The sequence below is a fragment of the Maylandia zebra genome, linkage group LG4 (genome assembly GCF_041146795.1).
Source record: "Maylandia zebra isolate NMK-2024a linkage group LG4, Mzebra_GT3a, whole genome shotgun sequence".
NCBI classification, from domain to species: Eukaryota; Metazoa; Chordata; class Actinopteri; order Cichliformes; family Cichlidae; genus Maylandia; species Maylandia zebra.
Window position 1 is genome coordinate 34,384,679 of NC_135170.1, and position 18,777 is coordinate 34,403,455.

At 44.1% G+C, this 18,777-nt stretch overlaps 1 protein-coding gene across 3 annotated transcripts in view; it reads right to left on the reverse strand.

The window, feature by feature from the left end:
• LOC143418413 (uncharacterized) overlaps window positions 1-18,777 on the reverse strand; it is a 145,254-nt gene that overhangs the window by 17,863 nt on the left and 108,614 nt on the right. The window lies entirely within an intron of this gene.

An 18,777-nucleotide genomic window follows, 5' to 3' on the forward strand; every position in this document is an offset into this window, starting at 1 on the left:
TGGAGAGCACCTGTCTGTCGCCGAGGCTGCCATTTACCCAACCGGAGAAAGACAAACTCAAAGACCGAAGCCCGCGAGTGGAGAAATATAGAAGCGCCTTCAGGGGGAAGCGGGAGAGACAAAAAACACGAATGTAAATACTTCAGAAGATCAGTGCCTCTCCATCACTGTTGACTTTGTTTAATCCTTTGAGCCTCTACAAACAATGGGAGATGGGATTTTTTCTTTTTTTTGTCACAACAAAATCTAGAAAATGTTATTTGTGTCACTGCTGTGCCACATCAGGATGCGCACACGCTCCCCTTCAGTAGGCGAATACGGTTCGTGTGCTTTTGTTTTAACGTCGCCGTTTTTATTAGCTGTTTAAGACATGCCCCAGTTTCTGTTTTCTGCTTATTAATAATACATAATAACACGAAACTGACATTTAATGGAGGCGACGAAGGCACGTGAGAGCGGGCACGCAGGGGACAAAAAGACACTGAAAAATAAACTATTTTTAGTTCATGTTGACATTTTTCGCTTTAGTATTCAAACAGCTGAGAGAGGACTCGTATCAGTTTTCTATGTATTCTTCCAAACCAAGTGTATAACCTGATATTTAACTAAAGCTGTTTTCACACAAGAACCCTGGAAAATGTCTCCGGATGCTTCTCCATAGCGAGAACATAGAGTTCGCTCTTTGTGACGGTGCAGCCTGGACACGCTGTGCAAGACAAAGACAAAGAGTTCTCTGGTTTTTATTAGTTTTCAGTTGTTGGTTTGAGTTTGGGTTCAGAGTGAGTTTGCTTTTTTCATTTTTTGCTTTGATTTTTTTTTTTAATTGTTCAGTTTTTGCTTAGTTTTGGTCTTTTTTTTTTATCATTTTAATATGTGGAAGTATCTCCAAGTAGACTTGTAGTCAAGACCGCCTAATCCGAGACCAAGACCAGAGGGTATCGAGACCAAGACCGAGACAAAAAAAAAAGTCTTTAAACTGCAGCCAGATGCTATTCTATATACATATGCAGGACACCTTAAACTAGTTTTTTAATTAAGCAGCAAGGCAGAACAAAGTCGGGCCTGTATCAAGACACAGGGACTAAACCCCAATTCAACCAGACCCAGAACTGATCCGGAATTAAAACAGGACTACAACAGTAACCAAGACAGAACCAGAATCAGAACTAGATGATAGTAGCACTAAAAATCATCATAGACCTGCACTACACTTATTTTTTAATTCTACCAAAGTCCACTATTTAGATTGAGAAAAGTTTATATAATTATTTAGCCTTGTTGTGCAAACAAGCCTGCAGAACTTAATAAATATAGAATTTGAAAAATAACAAATGGTATCTAAAAAGAAACACTAGGTACGAGATACATGTTCTGATGAGTTTTGGCAAACAACCATTTGACTAACATGTGTGTCTCACCTGCTCTTCTGTCGTCTCTCTCCCTCTTTGTGCTGACAATCAAGCCAAACACCAACATCATCAAATATACAGTGGAAACCAGATGTTTAAATACTCTTCAGATAAAAACACAAACACTTTTTTAATTGTAACATCAAATCAGACTAAATGTTTATTTTTTTTAAGATTGATAAATATGAGAAACTATCTGTATTTCTTAATTGCAAATGGCACCAAATTGTATTCAAAATTGAGCCACACTTATGGAGCTCCACAATTCTTTGGGGCGACCGTGGCTCAGGGGGTTGGGAAGCGCATCTGTAACCGGAAGGTCGCCGGTTCGATCCCTGGGCTCTCTGTCCTGGTCGTTGTGTCCTTGGGCAAGACACTTCACCTACTGGTGTTGGCCAGAGGGGCCGATGGCGCGATATGGCAGCCTCGCTTCTGTCAGTCTGCCCCAGGGCAGCTGTGGCTACAACTGTAGCTGCCTCCACCAGTGTGTGAATGTGAGAGTGAATGAATAGTGGCATTGTAAAGCGCTTTGGGTGCCTTGAAACGCGCTATATAAATCCAATCCATTATTATTTTCCTGGTGTTTTGGTTGACATCTCTTGATGTTCCTATGTCACAGAAACAGGCTCTGTGTTTTGCCTTATATGCATCCACAGCTGTGCCACCAATTTACTCACATGGACTCTACGAACCTATCAGAAGCTTCTTCAGCTCAGAATGGAATCGTCTGGAGTTTCTTATTAATTAACAATAAACTTAGTGTACATGTACTCCTACATTTGATGAAAGGGATTAAAATAGACAGCTCCCTCTTTTTATTCTGACATTTAACTAATTCAAAAGATGTTTCAATATTTATCCAAAACAAAACAAGTTTACTCTAAATTGATGTTTAACAGTAAAAAAAAGTTTTTATGTTTTCTCCATAAAGAGTAAATATCTGGTTTCAACTTTGAATATCCTGCTGTGTATTGAAATTCCTCCTGTTTTGCATAGATATACTGAACAACATCCAAAGCATAATATATAAAATAACATTTACCTGAGTTTTTTCTTTGAAAGAAGCTCCTTATGTCCATTGTTGTGTTCATCAGTACACAACTGAAACCGATTTAGAGAGTTTGTTTAGCCGTGGAGGGAAACAACTGAAAATATGAAATGTAAGCTGAGACTCTCTTAAAAAATCAGCATTGCTGTTCGGCTTTTTATTTATCCATTTGTTGATTCACTCGAAGAGCAAGTAACGCAACCAAGTGATCAGTTTGATATCAATCTTTTGTGATGCACCGTCATATTTACATTATTTGTACAGTACGAATGATTTGCTTTGGTGCCTGGTCAAACTTAAGCTCTCCTCTGTCTGCAGCAAACTCGCAGGCAGCAGCTTCTCCCCCCTCGCTCACATGGGTGCTGTGCTCAGTCGCCTAGTGCCTGAGCTCGGATCATACCAAAATTAGGGGGAATTTACAACGGTGCGATCTGTGCTTCGTGTGTTGTTTTTGTTTTATACAGTTGTCAGTCAGGCATCTAACTAACAAATTACACTCCAAAAGACCCCATGCTTCTGAAAAAATGACCGGGGCTCAAGCCCAGTAAGCCACCCCCCCGCTCCGCTGATGGTTGACTCCAAATCTCCCGAACACTATGTCGATTTGAGAACGCAAGACCGAAACAGCGAGACCAAGACAAAAGTCCGTCGAGACCAAGACCACGTAAAAGTGGTCTCGAGACCGGTCTCGAGACATCCAACTCTATCTCCGAGGCTTGCTAAAGGAAGACACCCCAGTTTTCATTAACCATACAAGCATGAGCAAATTAAGTAAAAGCTAACAACATTAAGATTTTTTCAAAATGTTCACCATGAGAGTCCAACAGAGGAGATTATGGATGCTGTTGTGTCAGTATGGAACAACATCTCTGGCTGCCCCTCATCACCACACAGTAAAGGTTACGTGACAGCAATTCACAGCATCATGTCAAGAAACTGTCAAACATCAGGTAAATAACTACAGTGTTTGAGAGAAAAACCCCAATAATCAGATGATCTCCTATTGGCAGCACTCGGCGACAGTGGGAAGGAGGAACTCACTTTTAACAGAACCGGGATCAAGGAGAGGGCGCTATCATCCAAAATCGAGCACAAAGAGGCTTCAACAACGAACATTACACAGCTGCGTTCATTTACGTTTAACTTTTTAAATGTGTCTCTGAAGTAAAGATTCGGCTACAGGAGCTTGATTCAGAAATACGTGCTGCTGATGTCACCACTCGTCTTATCCTGTTAATGGATAAACTGCTTTCTTAATGCAAAGAGGTTAGATTACATTTACTTTGATTACTCCATCATTTTTCAGGGTTGTACATTTAATTACGTGTAAAGTAGCCAACTTTATTTTTTACAGTTATTACAGATGTTTTAAGGCTGTAAAACCCCTCACTACACACTTTATACACTCAGACAGGCGTGAACATTCTCACACTTTTCTCTCTTGTTTACACTCAAAGTTCAAACCTTGGTAGAAAAATAAGTCCAGTATTATAGAAAGAAACCAAAGATCAAACCCTGTTTTCAGGTCCAGAACATGTGAACCGAGCAGCTGCCAGAGAATTCAACATTAATGAATCACTGGTACGGAAGTAGAGGAAGCAAGAAGAAGGAGCTGAGTAAAGTTTGACTTATCTGACTGTTTTGTTTCGCTTAATGCGCCTTATAATCGGAAAAATACGGTAACTTCTACCTTCCATTAGCATGTCAGGAAGTCCAACTTTTTGTGCGATGGTTAGCATCTTCCTCTGCCTTCTGGGAGCTACCGCAGCTGCTTTTGACGGTGCAAACGTTTCGTCGACAGTGTTGTTTGTTGGGGAGAAAACAAACATACAGTGCAGCACTTCAGAGTCACGCTGCTAGCGATCGAAGATTTATGTAAATTTGACAAGCTGAACACATTCTGTACTGTACAGGAGACACGGCGCGAGATTTTGACAATGGTCTGCAGCCAATCAGGACGCAGGAGAAAATGCGCTGTATTAAAAAAAAAAAGCACTCAAAATTGCACAAAAATAAATCTGTGACACAGCGAGGCTGCGAAAGGTGAACTGCTTTATAGCGAGTGTATATTAATTTACATTCATTCACATTTCTCTCAGTGTTAATTACATTTATATATATTTATATGTATAATAATATTTGTTTTACAGGTGCTTGACTTGCAGATGCCTTAAATCATTACTGTTGTTGGACGTTGGGCCTCACCTGGTCACATTATGTCTGTTTCTGACTGCTGTGGTGACATCATGGCAAAAATGTATTTGTGCGCACATGTTGAGAAGAACTCTGACATTGTGTTCGCATTCACGTCCCGAGGCCCTAAGTAGCAGGTGATGGGTAAACTTCAGGCTTAACACTGTGTTTTCTGGGTTGTGAAGGTGGTTCCTCACCACAGTAACATGCTGCAGACCTGACCTGCAGGTTATGTTCAAGGTAAAAGATCAATATGTGCCAAACCACCGCCTACTAACCAATCAATTCTCTAGAAAATAGATCCCTGAAACCTGACGAACATCATTAAAGAAACAAAACAAACTTTATTTCCTGCTTTTTATTCCTGGTGTCTGCAAACAAAGCATTACTGTTATTGTTCTGTGAGCTGTAATACAGTGACATTATGCTAAAAATAGCCCCCGGAGCATTTTACTTGTTGACATTATGTAAAATGTTTCTGACTTGAATTATCTTTCGATATTAGATTGAGATGCAGCTGAAAGAGTAGGGCATAAACAGTCTAAGAAGCAAATCTAAACAATGCATTAATCTAATGGAACAAGCAGCTGTAATTATACCCAAATCTTCCCATTACTCACTACTGACAGTGATGACTCTATCAACCTAAACTGTTTGTTTCGGAGAGTTTTTAATGGTCTTTAAGAGCTTAAAAGCACACAAACTTTTTTTTATACTGGGATGTAAACGTTGCACAGTGCTCGTGCTTTCAGTTTGTGATCTCATGGTTAGACGGGTCGACCATCCAGTTGATAACCGCCTCCGCGTGATCGCACTTGAGCCTTCAGCTGTGCTGCAGCTCATCTATAGAACCTATAACCACTTTATCTTTGTCAGCTAGACTCGGAGAAACTGATTTTACAGCCACATCACCTCTGACCATCTTGTTTCATGCTTTACATTCATATTATTCCTGGATTTTAAATCTCTTAATATTGTTCTCGTTCATTTTCTGCTGTAGTGTTTTCACATGTATTATTATTAGAAAACATGTCCTGGATATGTTGTAGCACAGGCCTCCCCTGCACCTTTAACGATGACTTTTGTCACCTCAGTATGTCTGATTAAAGATGTGGGCTGATTAGAATAGTTTCCAGATGTTTCCCAGGGTAGCTTGAGACGCAGTCGTTTTGTTCTGTTAAGCCTGAAACATGGCAGAAATCACTGAGTTGAGAAAAGAGATTCGAGTTACTCTTAGTAGGCAAAGATCCCTCGAACCTCAGCGTGCTCACTTTCCCCCGATGAGGATCCTTAACAACAAAGCTGATTTTTGTTTCCTGATGTCTGCAAACAAATCTGAAGTACTTCTATTGCTCTATAAGTATTCATAGATTTAATGCCAAACTTGGACACTGAGGTGTTTCAGTGCTGCAAGAGTAAATCAGCCTATTTCTGATTTAAATTTAGCAACATGTAGCTGAAAGAACGAGGAATGAATCGTCTTACAGGCCAAATTTTTACCAAATCAAATACGCAAAATACTTTATATAATAAATAAAGGATCCAGGGGACGGGCTGAGACGGCGGCAGATCATCTCATCCTTTTGTTTGTGTTTCAGAAATCAGCATTGTGGAAGAGTCGAAATGAAATGTGTCGTTTTTGCCTTCAGCTGAGCACTTGTGCTATTTTTTAGTGTTTGGGTTCATTTTAATGCCTTCTGTACAATAATAAATATATATGCTATAACTTTCTACTTCACAGATACTCAAACAATAGCTGCAATGTCAACCCTCTCCCACCTGGTGGCACCCTCTGTCTGCCTTGGTTGTTGCACAGTTCATTCAGCGGCATCACTTTTCAGCCACGCCAGCAGCCGTGTGGGTTAACCCAAGTGTGTCATCGTCCCTCACGGCCTCGTTCTGTCACACCTGCTCCTCTCGCACACCTGATCCCGTGAAATATCACCTCCCCATTTTATTCATACATGTAACGGTTGATTAAGGTCAAATGGAGATCTAAAATATGATAAAAGCATCTGTTGGGCTCCGATAGAATCTGTCACCCCAACCGCAGCAATTGACCATAATCACACAATTATGAAGCGATGAGACACTTTGGCTTTATGGGGAGGGTGCTTTGCTAAAACGGCCGACGTAAAACCCCATCTGTACAAATGGGCCTTGGATTTGAGCCAAAGCGGGGGCTAAAAGACCCAATATATCAAGTCACGGCACATCTAGCAGAGGGGAGCCGAGGGCCGCTGACAAAACGACGAGCCCGCTGGTGTCAAAGAAAAACACGGCTCAAATATTTGTAGCCACTATCAATTTTGTAGATACAGGATTCCCTCGTGTAATTTTGGTAGCAAATACAATTAACAAAGATGATTCATGAGCCAAATGACGGCCGAGTCCAAACCGGCTTGTAATACAGTTCGCTCTTCAGCCGCTCGAGTATTTATATCACAGCGATTAATCTCGGATGACACGAGGCCCGCGCGCTTTCTTTGACTGCTGCTGTTTGAATGAATGCTCTGTTCATCAGTGTCCACACACATACCGCAGACATATAATGTTACAGCTGCACGTATACTGCAGGGGTGAATTTCCTGGTAGAAAAAATGAATGTTCGAGTAGAGTTTATAGCTGTGTTAGTATGAGCTAACAGCCTCGCTGCACCTTGGCATTGATTTTCCAAGTCTCTTGGCCTCTCCTGGAGGGGCGCACGACGTTCCTCCAGCAGGTATTTGGTGTTTTGATAGGAGAGCGCTATGATGGAAAATTTCCCACCGGTGTTAAAACGGGTTGAGACTGTAAAGGTCACAACGTCACTTCGCTCTTATGAAGATCATCGTTTTGTTTCACCGCGGGATAAAGGCGACAGATCGGAAATACTTTGTATTGATTCGCTTTGACCCTCCTCTCCGCAGGGACGAGCCGGACCGGGCTGGGCCCAGAGGTCAGGAACACGGAGCGGTAGGTGAAAGGTCACCGTTCAGGGACAGACTCTAGGATCTCCTCTCCTCTTTGAGACATTTCTTGTATGCGGTCCTTTTCAAAAGAAACTTAATGACATAAAAAACTGTTTTTGTGTCCACTTCGTGAACAGCACACAGCAACAGTCCTCATATTTTTGTGCTATTCTATCACCGTGTGGACATAAAAACCACCGATTCTGCTAATAAACTGAAAACATCGTGTTACTTCTTCCTTCTTTTGTAATAGATATATTGTCTCTGCATCACGGTTATTATAGTAACTAACACTAAGTAATCTCTGCCATCACAATAAGACCTCAGCAGTGCCACACTGATGCTGTGATTCATGTAATTACAGCATCAGTGCCAACCATCCATTTCTTTTAGTATTTTGTGGCTGATTTTAGGAAATAATTTGAGATAAAGGAGGATTTGAAGTCCTTGGGCATCAACCTGAATCCCCGAGGAGCTTCAGGACAATCAGCCTGGAGACGGGACAGAAACTTGTCTCCAAGTTTGAAGAGACACGAGCAGTTGGAGGGACTGAAGGTCACTGTCACTCCATTATCTGCCTCCTCAGCCAATCGCAACACGGCGATCTCCAGAAACTGATGGAGGCCGAACTAAGATGCTCAATAAAGGAAAGTTTTTTATGATGCAAAAGTGATAGATGTCATGTGTCATTGTATATAAATGACACATGAAGTAAAATACAACCCTCAGATTTCAGCCTTCTCTTCTTTTAACGACCTATAAATCCCCGTGAAGCGATCCTCCGTTGTTTCCCGTCCAGTTTCGCTGCCATCGCAGTCCTCAGCAGACTTTATCCCATCACACAAAATAACAAGAATCAACAGGGGAGAGTATGAACCCACAATATGGCTCTAATAAATCAGCTAACGCAGCATTCATCACCAGTCTGTGTGCGCCGCGTGGACGTTTGAGAGCGACAGAGGCTCGTCCTCCTCAGCCTCTCTGATGGAAGAAGAGCAGCAGGTTTCTTGTTTGGAGTTTTCGACAGTGCATCCATCAGCCCAGCACTGCGCCATCTGCTGCTAACGCTGCATGCTCGGCCCAGCTAAGTGCCATCTGCAGCCAACTTCGCTTACATCGCTCGGAGAACTTTTACTTTGGACTCGCAAGCGCTGAGTGGAGCAGGGGCGGGGCTTCGTTAAATCCGGTGATCTCATTTGTCCGTTTGAGAAGGCGGCAGCAGGTGAAAGGCAGAAACTTGGTAACGCGTAAGTTCTCCTTCTGTGCCATCGATCATGCTGAACACTTGGATTTTTGTTTCATATGATCCCATAAGACTTCATTAATGTCACAACCCTTCATCTACACACATTGTCCAACTCTTAGTCGTCCAACCTGAGCTGTAGTTATGCCGTCTGTCCAGATGAGGGAGACAAACCTTTAAAATGTACACACAGATCAGCCAGGAACAATCATGCACCGGAGACAACCGTCCCGCTGAGCCGGTCCTGCAGCGAGTCACTGTTTTCAGCTTAAAACTCAAATCAAAGCCGGCATCAGACCCTGCGAACAATGTGAGGCTGTTTAGAAATGATCGCACACGCAAGACTGAGAAATGTTTTATCTGAGAGACAAACGACTGGATGTGTTGTCTCATCAGTTTTGCATTGACCACGCTTTCAGAGACTGAGGGATCAGAAGCTGACACGTGCACACTGTGAAGATGGTTGCTTCTTAATAAAGGCAGTAAAAATAATGTAATTAGGTACAGTGGTATATATTTGATAAAACGTGCTTTAATTAAAGGAGTCAGTCTTTCACAAGTAAAAATAAGACTTTTAAGATCTGCTGGAAGATGTTCACGCTCGTCTGCAGGTTGTTCCCACTCCCAGCGTGCAGCACAAAGAAAGGCCGGCCTTGGTGACATCCCCTCCACTCTAATATGATTGTGGTTTAATACCCATTACAGCGGTGGAGAGGTGCTGTCATTAGCAATTCAGCAGGGCTGTAACTCACCTCCCCTTCTTATAATGATTGGGATCCTGAAAAAGAGGCGGCTATAAATGGAAACAAAAGTGCTGGGCTCAACAGAAAAGGAGCACCAGCCACAATTTGTGGGATGAGGCGAGCGCACGCTTGATGACCCATGGCCTTGTGGGTAATGCAAGGTCAGTCCGAGGAATTGGGTGATCTGAGAGCCAGGGGTTGGAAGAACCGCTTTGTTGGCACGAGGCGACAAATCAACAACAGCAGAGAGGGATGGAAAAATCTGAGAAGGAGAAAAGAGGGAAGAAAGCAAAGAGTGGCTGATACAGCGGGTGGTTTAATCGGAAGATGGCGTTACAATTCAAAACTCCAAATCCCAAAAAGATTCAGTTCACATCATCTAAAAGTAGGAAACTAGCAGCGATGTTGGTGACAGGTGAAGTAACCAACAAGAAGTGGGCGGGGTCCTGAATTAAAGGAACTTTGGGGTGAATGGGGAAGAAGAGTCGCTCGCAGTCATGAGGAGGAACATAGATGTACTGTGTCTGCAGTCAAAGACACCATCAGTGATTCTGCCTCCATCACCTTACCACACTACTTCACACAATCCAAGCAGTGTTGCCGTCTCTGGCTCGCAACTCGTGCTATTTTGGACTTGGCCTAGTTTATCTCCGGGGAGATTGTTTGGTTTCTACGCGTCTCTCTGGGTCGGTTGGCGCCATGCTAGCATTAGCCAGCTTCACCCAGCAGACGATGCTCACGGGCTGAGGAAGTGTGGCATCTCTAAGTCATCCGAGTGACGTCCTCTGTCTCAGCTGACTGCAGGTTTCTCAACCTTATAAACATCACATTTACATAATGGGCCAACATGGGCCATGAAGTCAGTTCCATGATCACCAATATGCTAATTGAGCACCGATCAATGGCCATGAGTGCCTATGACAGGACGGACCCTTGACTCCCCGCTCAGACCAGCGTTCCTCCTGGAAGTGTACGCCTCACCAGTGAAAGAGCGGCCACAGACCTGTGGGTGTAAATAGACCGCAGAGTCCCGGCCTGACGAGGTACTGTAGCTCGTCTGTGGTGCGCCATCTGTTTAGTCGAAGGTTGTTTGGTTTAAATGATGTTCTGCAACTTGAAAACCACAGAGATGTGATGTTTTGAGAAAACGTGTCTCTCTTCTCTCCTGGATCTTCCAGAGGATCCTTTAGGTTAAGCTTGCCATCAAACCACATGTACTCGGGGCCTCCCTGATATGATGTTCTCCCCTAATGCACACACAGACGTGTCACTGGCCCATCAGACACCCGTTTGTCTCATCATACGACCAACAAACTCCAGAAGATCTTCAGAAAGCCTCATCACAGAGAAAGCACGCAGCATTACAGAAGTTAGGATAAGGCAGAGGTCTATCTCTCTAACTAGCGGGCATAATTATCTTCTTCTTCATTAGAAAACTAAAAAGAGAAGTGTGTTCCCTTTAATTTGCCCCCTGCTGTGATCTTTTTTATTTTATCCTTTTCCACAATTAACCCAATCTGTTACGGCCAAAAGAATTAGAAACTCCGAGGATGAGCAGCACTTCTGGACTGCAAATTTTACAAGAAGAGCTTAGAAGTGAAGTCTGTCAGAGAGAAAGACGTGTTACTATCAGAAGAGGGGTGGAGGGAGATTTAATATTATTTCTGATTATAAGACTATGTGGAAACCATTAAAAGATCTCGTTCTGGTCGTTCTGCATCTTGTAAACTCCAACCCGTCTGTTTATATCTGATAAGTTATGGCTGTAGGAGTTTGCATGTTCTCTGCGTGTTTGCGTGGGTTCTGTTCTGTACTCCGCTTCCTCCCACAGTCCAAAGACATGCAGTTAGTGGGGAAAGGTTCATTAGTGACTCTAAATGACCCATATGTGTGAATGTGAGTTCAGATGGTTGTCTGTCTCTGTGTGTTAGCAATGCAACAGACTGGCGACCTGTCCAGGGTGCACCCTGCCTCTCGCCCTAAGACAGCTGGGATAGGCTCCACCCCCCAGCGACCCTAACAAGGAAAAGCGGAAGAGAATGGATGCTTGGAAGTTATGACTGTATCTAATATCCAATATCTGAGGTCTTAATTACCCCAAACTTCAATCGTAATATGTCAGAATGTGTCCCGGCAGGGTGGCTACAACACACTAATCATTCATCAAAAAATAATTCCCATTATTATCCCAGTGTTCGGGTGACTAATGAGGACTTAAATTTAACACGAGGACGATGAATTTACCAAAATAATAGTTTACGGGTGAAAAAACAGCGTCGAGCTTCAAACGAGCACAAACCCAAAGCGAAAAACATATTTCGAAACATTTTCTTTCCGTAAATGCATGAAGTAGAAGCATAAAGAGAACAACTGCAAAGGAAATAAAACAAGTTTGGGACCTTTTCTGGAACGAAGCTGGAAAGAAAACTGAAGAAATAACATTTAAACCTTTGTGGGAGACAAAAGCTTTTGGTTTCTGCCTCTTGGTAAGACAATTAGAGCCCATCTGTGACACTGTAACTGTGCTTATTCATATTATTTATAATGCCGCTGGTTCCTAATTGGAGTCAAAGCACTGACATCAGTTGAAAATCTGTCTGCTTGATTATCTAACGCAACGAAAACAAAGCTCCGCGAGCAAAGAGCCTGGATGATCGCTCCTTCGGACCATTTTTTCACTGGAAACAAAATCGAACCGATGATGAATCGCTGTCTTCTCTCTCTCTGCGTTTGCCTGGTGCCAAGGCGCTCAGGATTTAGAACCACTACTGGTGTCCATCTGCACACCGGATTTAAAATGTGGCTACGCTGTGACCCGTCTGTTGTCCGAGGCCTCTGGAGACGGAGGGAGAAGAGGACACGGTGCCAGGAAACGCTCGCTCACTCTGACAGGCGAACGTGTACGCTCGTGCGGCTTTTCTCGAGACCAAAGCTCTTTATCGGGAGGTGCGAATCATTCACGCAGCTCGTGAAGAAGAGCGTTCTCCCCGTGTGCTGACGGGAATAAAAACTAATTCTGATCAATGAAATGAAGCGTTTAACGCCATCTTAGCTGAACTGAGGGTGTTTGTCTTTGTGTTATGATCTCATTTCAGATTACATTTTGGGGGATCAAAAAGTGTATTTGCAGACGTGCAGATTAGTGTTATCAGCAGGAACAGTGTGACCTGTGAAAAATGAGGATGTACATGAGAGAATCTGTGTTGTGCACAATTCTGCCTGTTGGTTTAAGGCAGCTTACTGTTGCAGCCAAATCCATTTCTATTCACCCTGTGGATTATACGACTGCTTGGCAAGGCCGCCCTCGTGCAACTAAAGCCAGCGGGGACTCGTGCAGGTGGACGTCCTGAATATAGAGCACGGAAAGTAGAGGGGAACTGGCGACGCCTTGCAAATAAAAGCAATTTGTCACCAATGCTTTGCTTTGTTTTTGTCGAAAGGGCAAAGCTTTGGGTGCAAAATCCAGACAGACGGGATTTGAGTGGCGTGAGCTGCCTGTGGAGGGCGCTGGCACACCGGCAATGAGAGCAGCTGACTGGAGAGGTGCTGAGGACACACTTCTCAGTCTCTGCATGTGTGTGTGAAGTCTCGGGGTGGTGCTAACAATTGACGCTCGCCTGCAGAGAAAGTCCTCAAACAGACCCGAGAGCCTGTCACAGCACACGGAGAATAAAGGACGTCGGTAGTCTGTGCACAGCCTGAACGTGAAACATTAAAGGCTTCTTAGATTTCATGTGCTTTTGTGACATTACACTCCAGAGTAATGCACCTTACAGATCTCCAAAGCTCTCACCGCTTTAAATAAAAGTCAAAGAATAAATGCAAGTCTAGCTTTTATATGCGTTACATACGTCACTACTGAAGGTTCACAAAATATTATTTCATTCAGGATCGTTTTCAACGAGGTGGGCCAACCGGCGCCCTCTTCTATATGTTTTTAATGGATTAACTAAAGGGGGAGGGGGCGGGGCCTAAAATTACTAGTGTCAGGGAGGTGAAGAAGTGAGCACAGCAAAGGCAGGTTTCACATAAATACACTTTGTTTAACAGGCGATTCATGCAAAGCTTCTCTAGCTGAGTCAAGAGCTGCAAAGGAGCAGATGGGTCCACTTTAGCTGAGGTCGGCTAACCAAACAGAACACTGGAGGTTAAACATGTTCAGGGGAGGTATGGACATCCATTTGAAAAGATGTGAAGTTAATGTACCCACCTGTCTGCCCAGAAATGCAAACACCTACGTTACACTGCTGTGTGTCTGCTATCAGGACACACGGTGAGCTTAGAAGAGAAAAGCTTTGCTCACACTTTAAGCTGCTTCAGCTCTGTACAGTCAGTGCCAAGCCAAGTTCAGCTGCAGGTAACAGATATGTGAGCGCGTGAACTCGTTTATCAGACACGCTCCATAAACGTGCAGCAGGAAGTCATTTTCTGCATCCATGTTTGTTTCCTGTTCTTTGGTGGCGAGTGGCCTGAGCAGTGATGTTGACCTGTTTACAGTCACTGCATCATCCATCAGGTGACCGGTCTCAGCTTGGCACGAGCTTCTGGGGAGAACAGACGCTTAACGGCTTGACAGGTTGCGTCCGGGCTCTCTGGGCCCGAGTGAAGCGCCGCTGGCTGCTGGACGGAAACGCCAAACAGCCTCGAGACACCCAGCGGACTTTGGGAGCAGCTCGTCATGCCGGCTGAGGCTGCAGGAGTCAGGCCACTGGCTGGTGTAAAGAGCACAGGCTCAAAAGTAAATGAGTCTGGGACATCACTGTTAACAGCGCCGTTACAGAAACGTTTTCATTCAGGAGTCTCATAAACAAGTCGAGCTGGTGTCAGTCACAGGTGGGATAAATGTGCGCCCCCTCGTGAGATCCACAGCAGCCGAGTGTGGCCTTTTACCTTCTACCTTACTCTTTGTCCTCACCTCAGACTCATCTGAAAATATCTCCGAGCGCTGCCAGGAAGAAAAGCAGAGGCTCTTTCTAAATGCCACGGTGACGCCCGAGATGACGTTTGGTTTGCCGTTTGTGAGGAAATATTATTTTGGGTCAGCTGTGATTCGCTGCCATATTGTCCGGTGAAGCAGGAAGGCCAGGCCACAGAGAAAGAGCATATGTCTGCCTTTCCCTCTGCTGCTGCCCCGACATGTGTTACTTCCTCCTCGCTCAGCCCACCTGCTCGGCCAAAGCCTTACAGTTTACACGAATGCCAGCCTACAGCAACAGAGTGTGTCAGCCTGAACAGATCAGGCTCATCAAAGAGTTCGCTGAAGTCATTTGAACTGATGCTCTGAAATCAGATCCATTTCTTATGCTTCCAAATCAGAAAATCCGTTGGCTGGTATAAAAGACTGACATAGCATCTGTGCCTGAAGAGCGAAGCCAAAGTGGAAGCACCTTAACCTGCAGGCTTCTGAATAGCCAGCAGATGCACGGCGCTCAGCTCTCCTCGTCTGTGACCTCGGTAAACACTTTCGATTCGGTAAATCATCGTCATTATTAGAGTCAGAAATCACTGTTTGGCCAATGGCAATTCAGAAAATAGCTCAGTTAGAGGTTTAAAAAGGAGACTTCACCAGCCAGTGGGTGGAATATCTGGAAGTTTTATGTATACAAAGCACCAAATCACAGCAACAAGGTGCTTTATACTATAAGGTACAACCTTACGCTAATACAGAGACACCCCAACAGTCAGGTGAGCCTCTATGAACAAGCACGGAAAAGGAAAGAACCGACGGTTCAGGAAGATGACAAGTGGAAGTGTGAGGCAAAAAAACCTGGAGCGTGGATGATGAGCCACACGCACAGTCAGAGTGTCATCGTCCTACATAAAAAACAATGTAGTCATGTAGTTTAAAATAAATAAATAAATCAGGAGCAGTCAAACAAGAAACTTAACACGTGTTTCCTATTCCTGAAAATACTGGAGGCCACCAGGGCTTCCCTCTTAGCAGATGCATGAACAGCATAAATATAAAAATCACAAAACTTGACCTCAAACTAAAAGTCAAGGTCAAACTTGAGATCACCTGTGGTATGAAGGTCAAAATCATCCTGAGTGCTGAGCAATTATTTGCTCAAAACAACAAACAGAAAAGTTCTGACTGTAGATTAAAGAAAGTCTCAGGTTTGTTTTCTGCTTCTTTTGATGGAGAAAAGAGAAACTAAAAATAAACAATAAAAGGTGTACCCGCGTCGGCCAGGTAACACTTCCTGCTCAGCAACAACCCAACACCTCGTTGTTGCTTTACAGTCCCATCTGTTCGCCTTATTGATCAAATATCAATGGAGGAAAGCCTGTGAGCTCTTGATTACAAACTGGGGATTCGTGGATATTTATTATCGTCCGGTGATCGATCGGGGTCGCGGGCTCAGCCTCCAGCATCGTACGCAGAGAAACAAACACGGCCTCGCCGGCACATCTCTCAGTGCCGCCCTGACAGGCTCATAAAATCCGACTGATGTCCTTCTGCCCGAGAAAAAGGATTCATTTTTCCAAGGTTTCATCCACAAGGGAAGAAATTAAGATTAATGGCTTGTGCGTGCCACAGCAGTTTGCAATTGCCTTTGTGATGGAGATTGTTTGCAGCTCGGCAATGTAATATATGCAAATGTGACCTGGAAGTGCGTAAACGTGTGTCATCAAAATGATTCTGAGCTCATTCACAGTCAGCTCGGGGCTGAGAAAGTGGAGTGCAGGTTGAGACACTGAAATATTTAAACACAGGGCAAAGTGCAGCGCAGTTCACAGGTAAGAGTGTTTCTGAGCAGCAATTTCACGTGCAAATCAGCAGGTGCATTTCCCCTCTCTGAACTCTAGGGGGGGCTGGTGTCCTGATCAAATCAGTAACGTGGAGCTAAAACAGCTTCAGGCGGCGTGTTTGTGGTGTGTTCGAGACGAGTATGAGTCACCTGCAGACAGCCTGCGCCGGTCTGTTAAAGTCAAGTTTGTCTCGGTGCCGTTTCATGTCCAGAACACCAGCGTGACCTTTCAAAGATTTCTACTTTGCAGTTCCTGCAGACTCGACACAACAACGCTGAGCCTCTGAGGTCAGAGGAGTGAAACATGTTTGCTGGGAGATGGCCAAGGTCAACCAAGGTCAAAGCTGCAGCTGTATTTTCACATCAGCTGTGGAATCAGGTCAAACGTGCAAAAATCATTTCATAACAGGAATGATCAATTTCAACATGCTGGCAGACTGCCCACGGGGAGCACCGGGACCTTTCCCAGTGTGGGGGGTCATTTTAGCGTTTTAGTGTGACCATTACAGCAAGCATCAGGAGGGGAACGCAACTCTCCGAACACGTGCATCAAGCGCTCCTCCCTCCCTCGCCAACAGACTACGCTCTCGCCACAGCGTCCACAGCCTGCAGATGCTCCCCTCGAAGAGACACAGATTCTCACATGCAGCCATCCCCTCAGTTTGCGTCTCTCTCAGCACAGTATCGACCTGCTGCTCTGCAAGCAGGGAGTGAAAACAGATGATAAATCTCAGCTAAATGCTGAAAGTCAGTCAGCGTGTGCGCGGGTTCTCTCCGGACAGCCCCGTCTGAACACATGCATGTGAGGTTAGCTGGTGATTCTTAGCTGCCTGTGATAGGTTGACCCTGCATTTCACCTTGTGACAGCTGAGACAGGCTCCAACCTCACTGCGACCCTGCGAAAGAGGACGGATGGATGGAAAATATATCTAACTTTACAAGAGACAAGATTTGTTTGTTGTATATGTGTCTTTCTGGCTGCTGTTGCAACCAAATTTCACCTTGTGGGACAATTAAAGGATTATTCTATTCTATTCTAAGAGACAAGATATAAAAATATAAATTATTTCCAAACAACAGCATTGTGAAAAATGCATCGTTCAAAGAAAGATAGGAGGCACGACTTCCAGCTCAAAGACGGACAAAAGTAACCTCAAAGTCATATAAATTTGCAAAACGTGTTAATTTAAATAATAAATAAATTACAAAGGATATTTTTTTATCTTGTTGTTAAACGGACATGAAAAAATGAGGCATATTTAAAGTATACTGAGCGAAACATCACTGTATACCTGGAGAAGCTACTTGTTTCCCACGCATCAAACAGGTACGTTAACAGCAAGTATGTTTGGGATTTATTTTAGCACTCTATTTATTTATTTAATTTTCTTAAAGTTTGTTTTCTGCTTCTCCCGTCTCAGCCCAACAGCTGGCTTGGCCCAGATCTCGTCCTGCGGTTATTCTGCTCCAGTTATGAACCTGAAGGTTACGCTGAAGCATGAAGTGTGCGAAGAACCGGTTCGCTGAGCTGAACAAGGTCCCACTCAGACCAATAACTTGTAAGTGGATTCTCATACACACCCAGTGGTTCGGACATGCCCCACTTCAGGAGGCAGAAAAGAATTTGACTTAAAGATTCACGTCAGCATCAAAGTTACAGGTTAACATCAGGTTCATGCACCAGTGGGACTCACCCCACAGTTTGAGAACCACTGCTACAAAGCATGCTTTACATCCAGAAATGTAGCTAACCTGACATTATTCTGGGATTCGGAGGGTCCAGTTTAACGGTGTGAAAAGTGTGTCTCCATAAAGGAAAAGTTTTCTGTGAGGAAAACCCACACAAAGCCCTGGCTTCATCCAGGGTGAAGCTGTGACAGCAGCAGATTACTGCCTCTGTAATGCCGGGGTGTCCACACACTTTGGCTTTGTTATACATACTGAGCAGGACAAATGTGTTAGTGCTCCCTGGTGGATAAAGCGCATTACAACAACACTGCGTATAAATTACCTCGAACAAATGGAAATTTCTGTACAGTACTACACTACTGTGTGTGTGTGTGTGTGTGTGTGTGTGTGTGTGTGTGTGTGTGTGTGTGTGTGTGTGTGTGTGTGTTCATAGCCCATCTTAGATGGAGTAAAATGAGCCAGGCTCTGATGTGTACTTGAACATTGTACAACATTTATGTTAGAGTATATAAAGACTGTAAATGTGCACACACTGCCATCAATGCGTTCTCTGCGTGCACTGATTAAAAGCTTATAGTTTAAGGGACGAGCACATTCCTGATGGGAAGGAAACGGTGGGCACTGACTCCGCCTGTCCCAGAGAATATTTCAAGGGCAAACCTGTTGATGCGATCTGCGGCAGGAGGCAAGACGGGGAGCGAGCGAGCGGGTGGGAAGGCAAAAAATAAGAATGAATGAGTTGACAAACG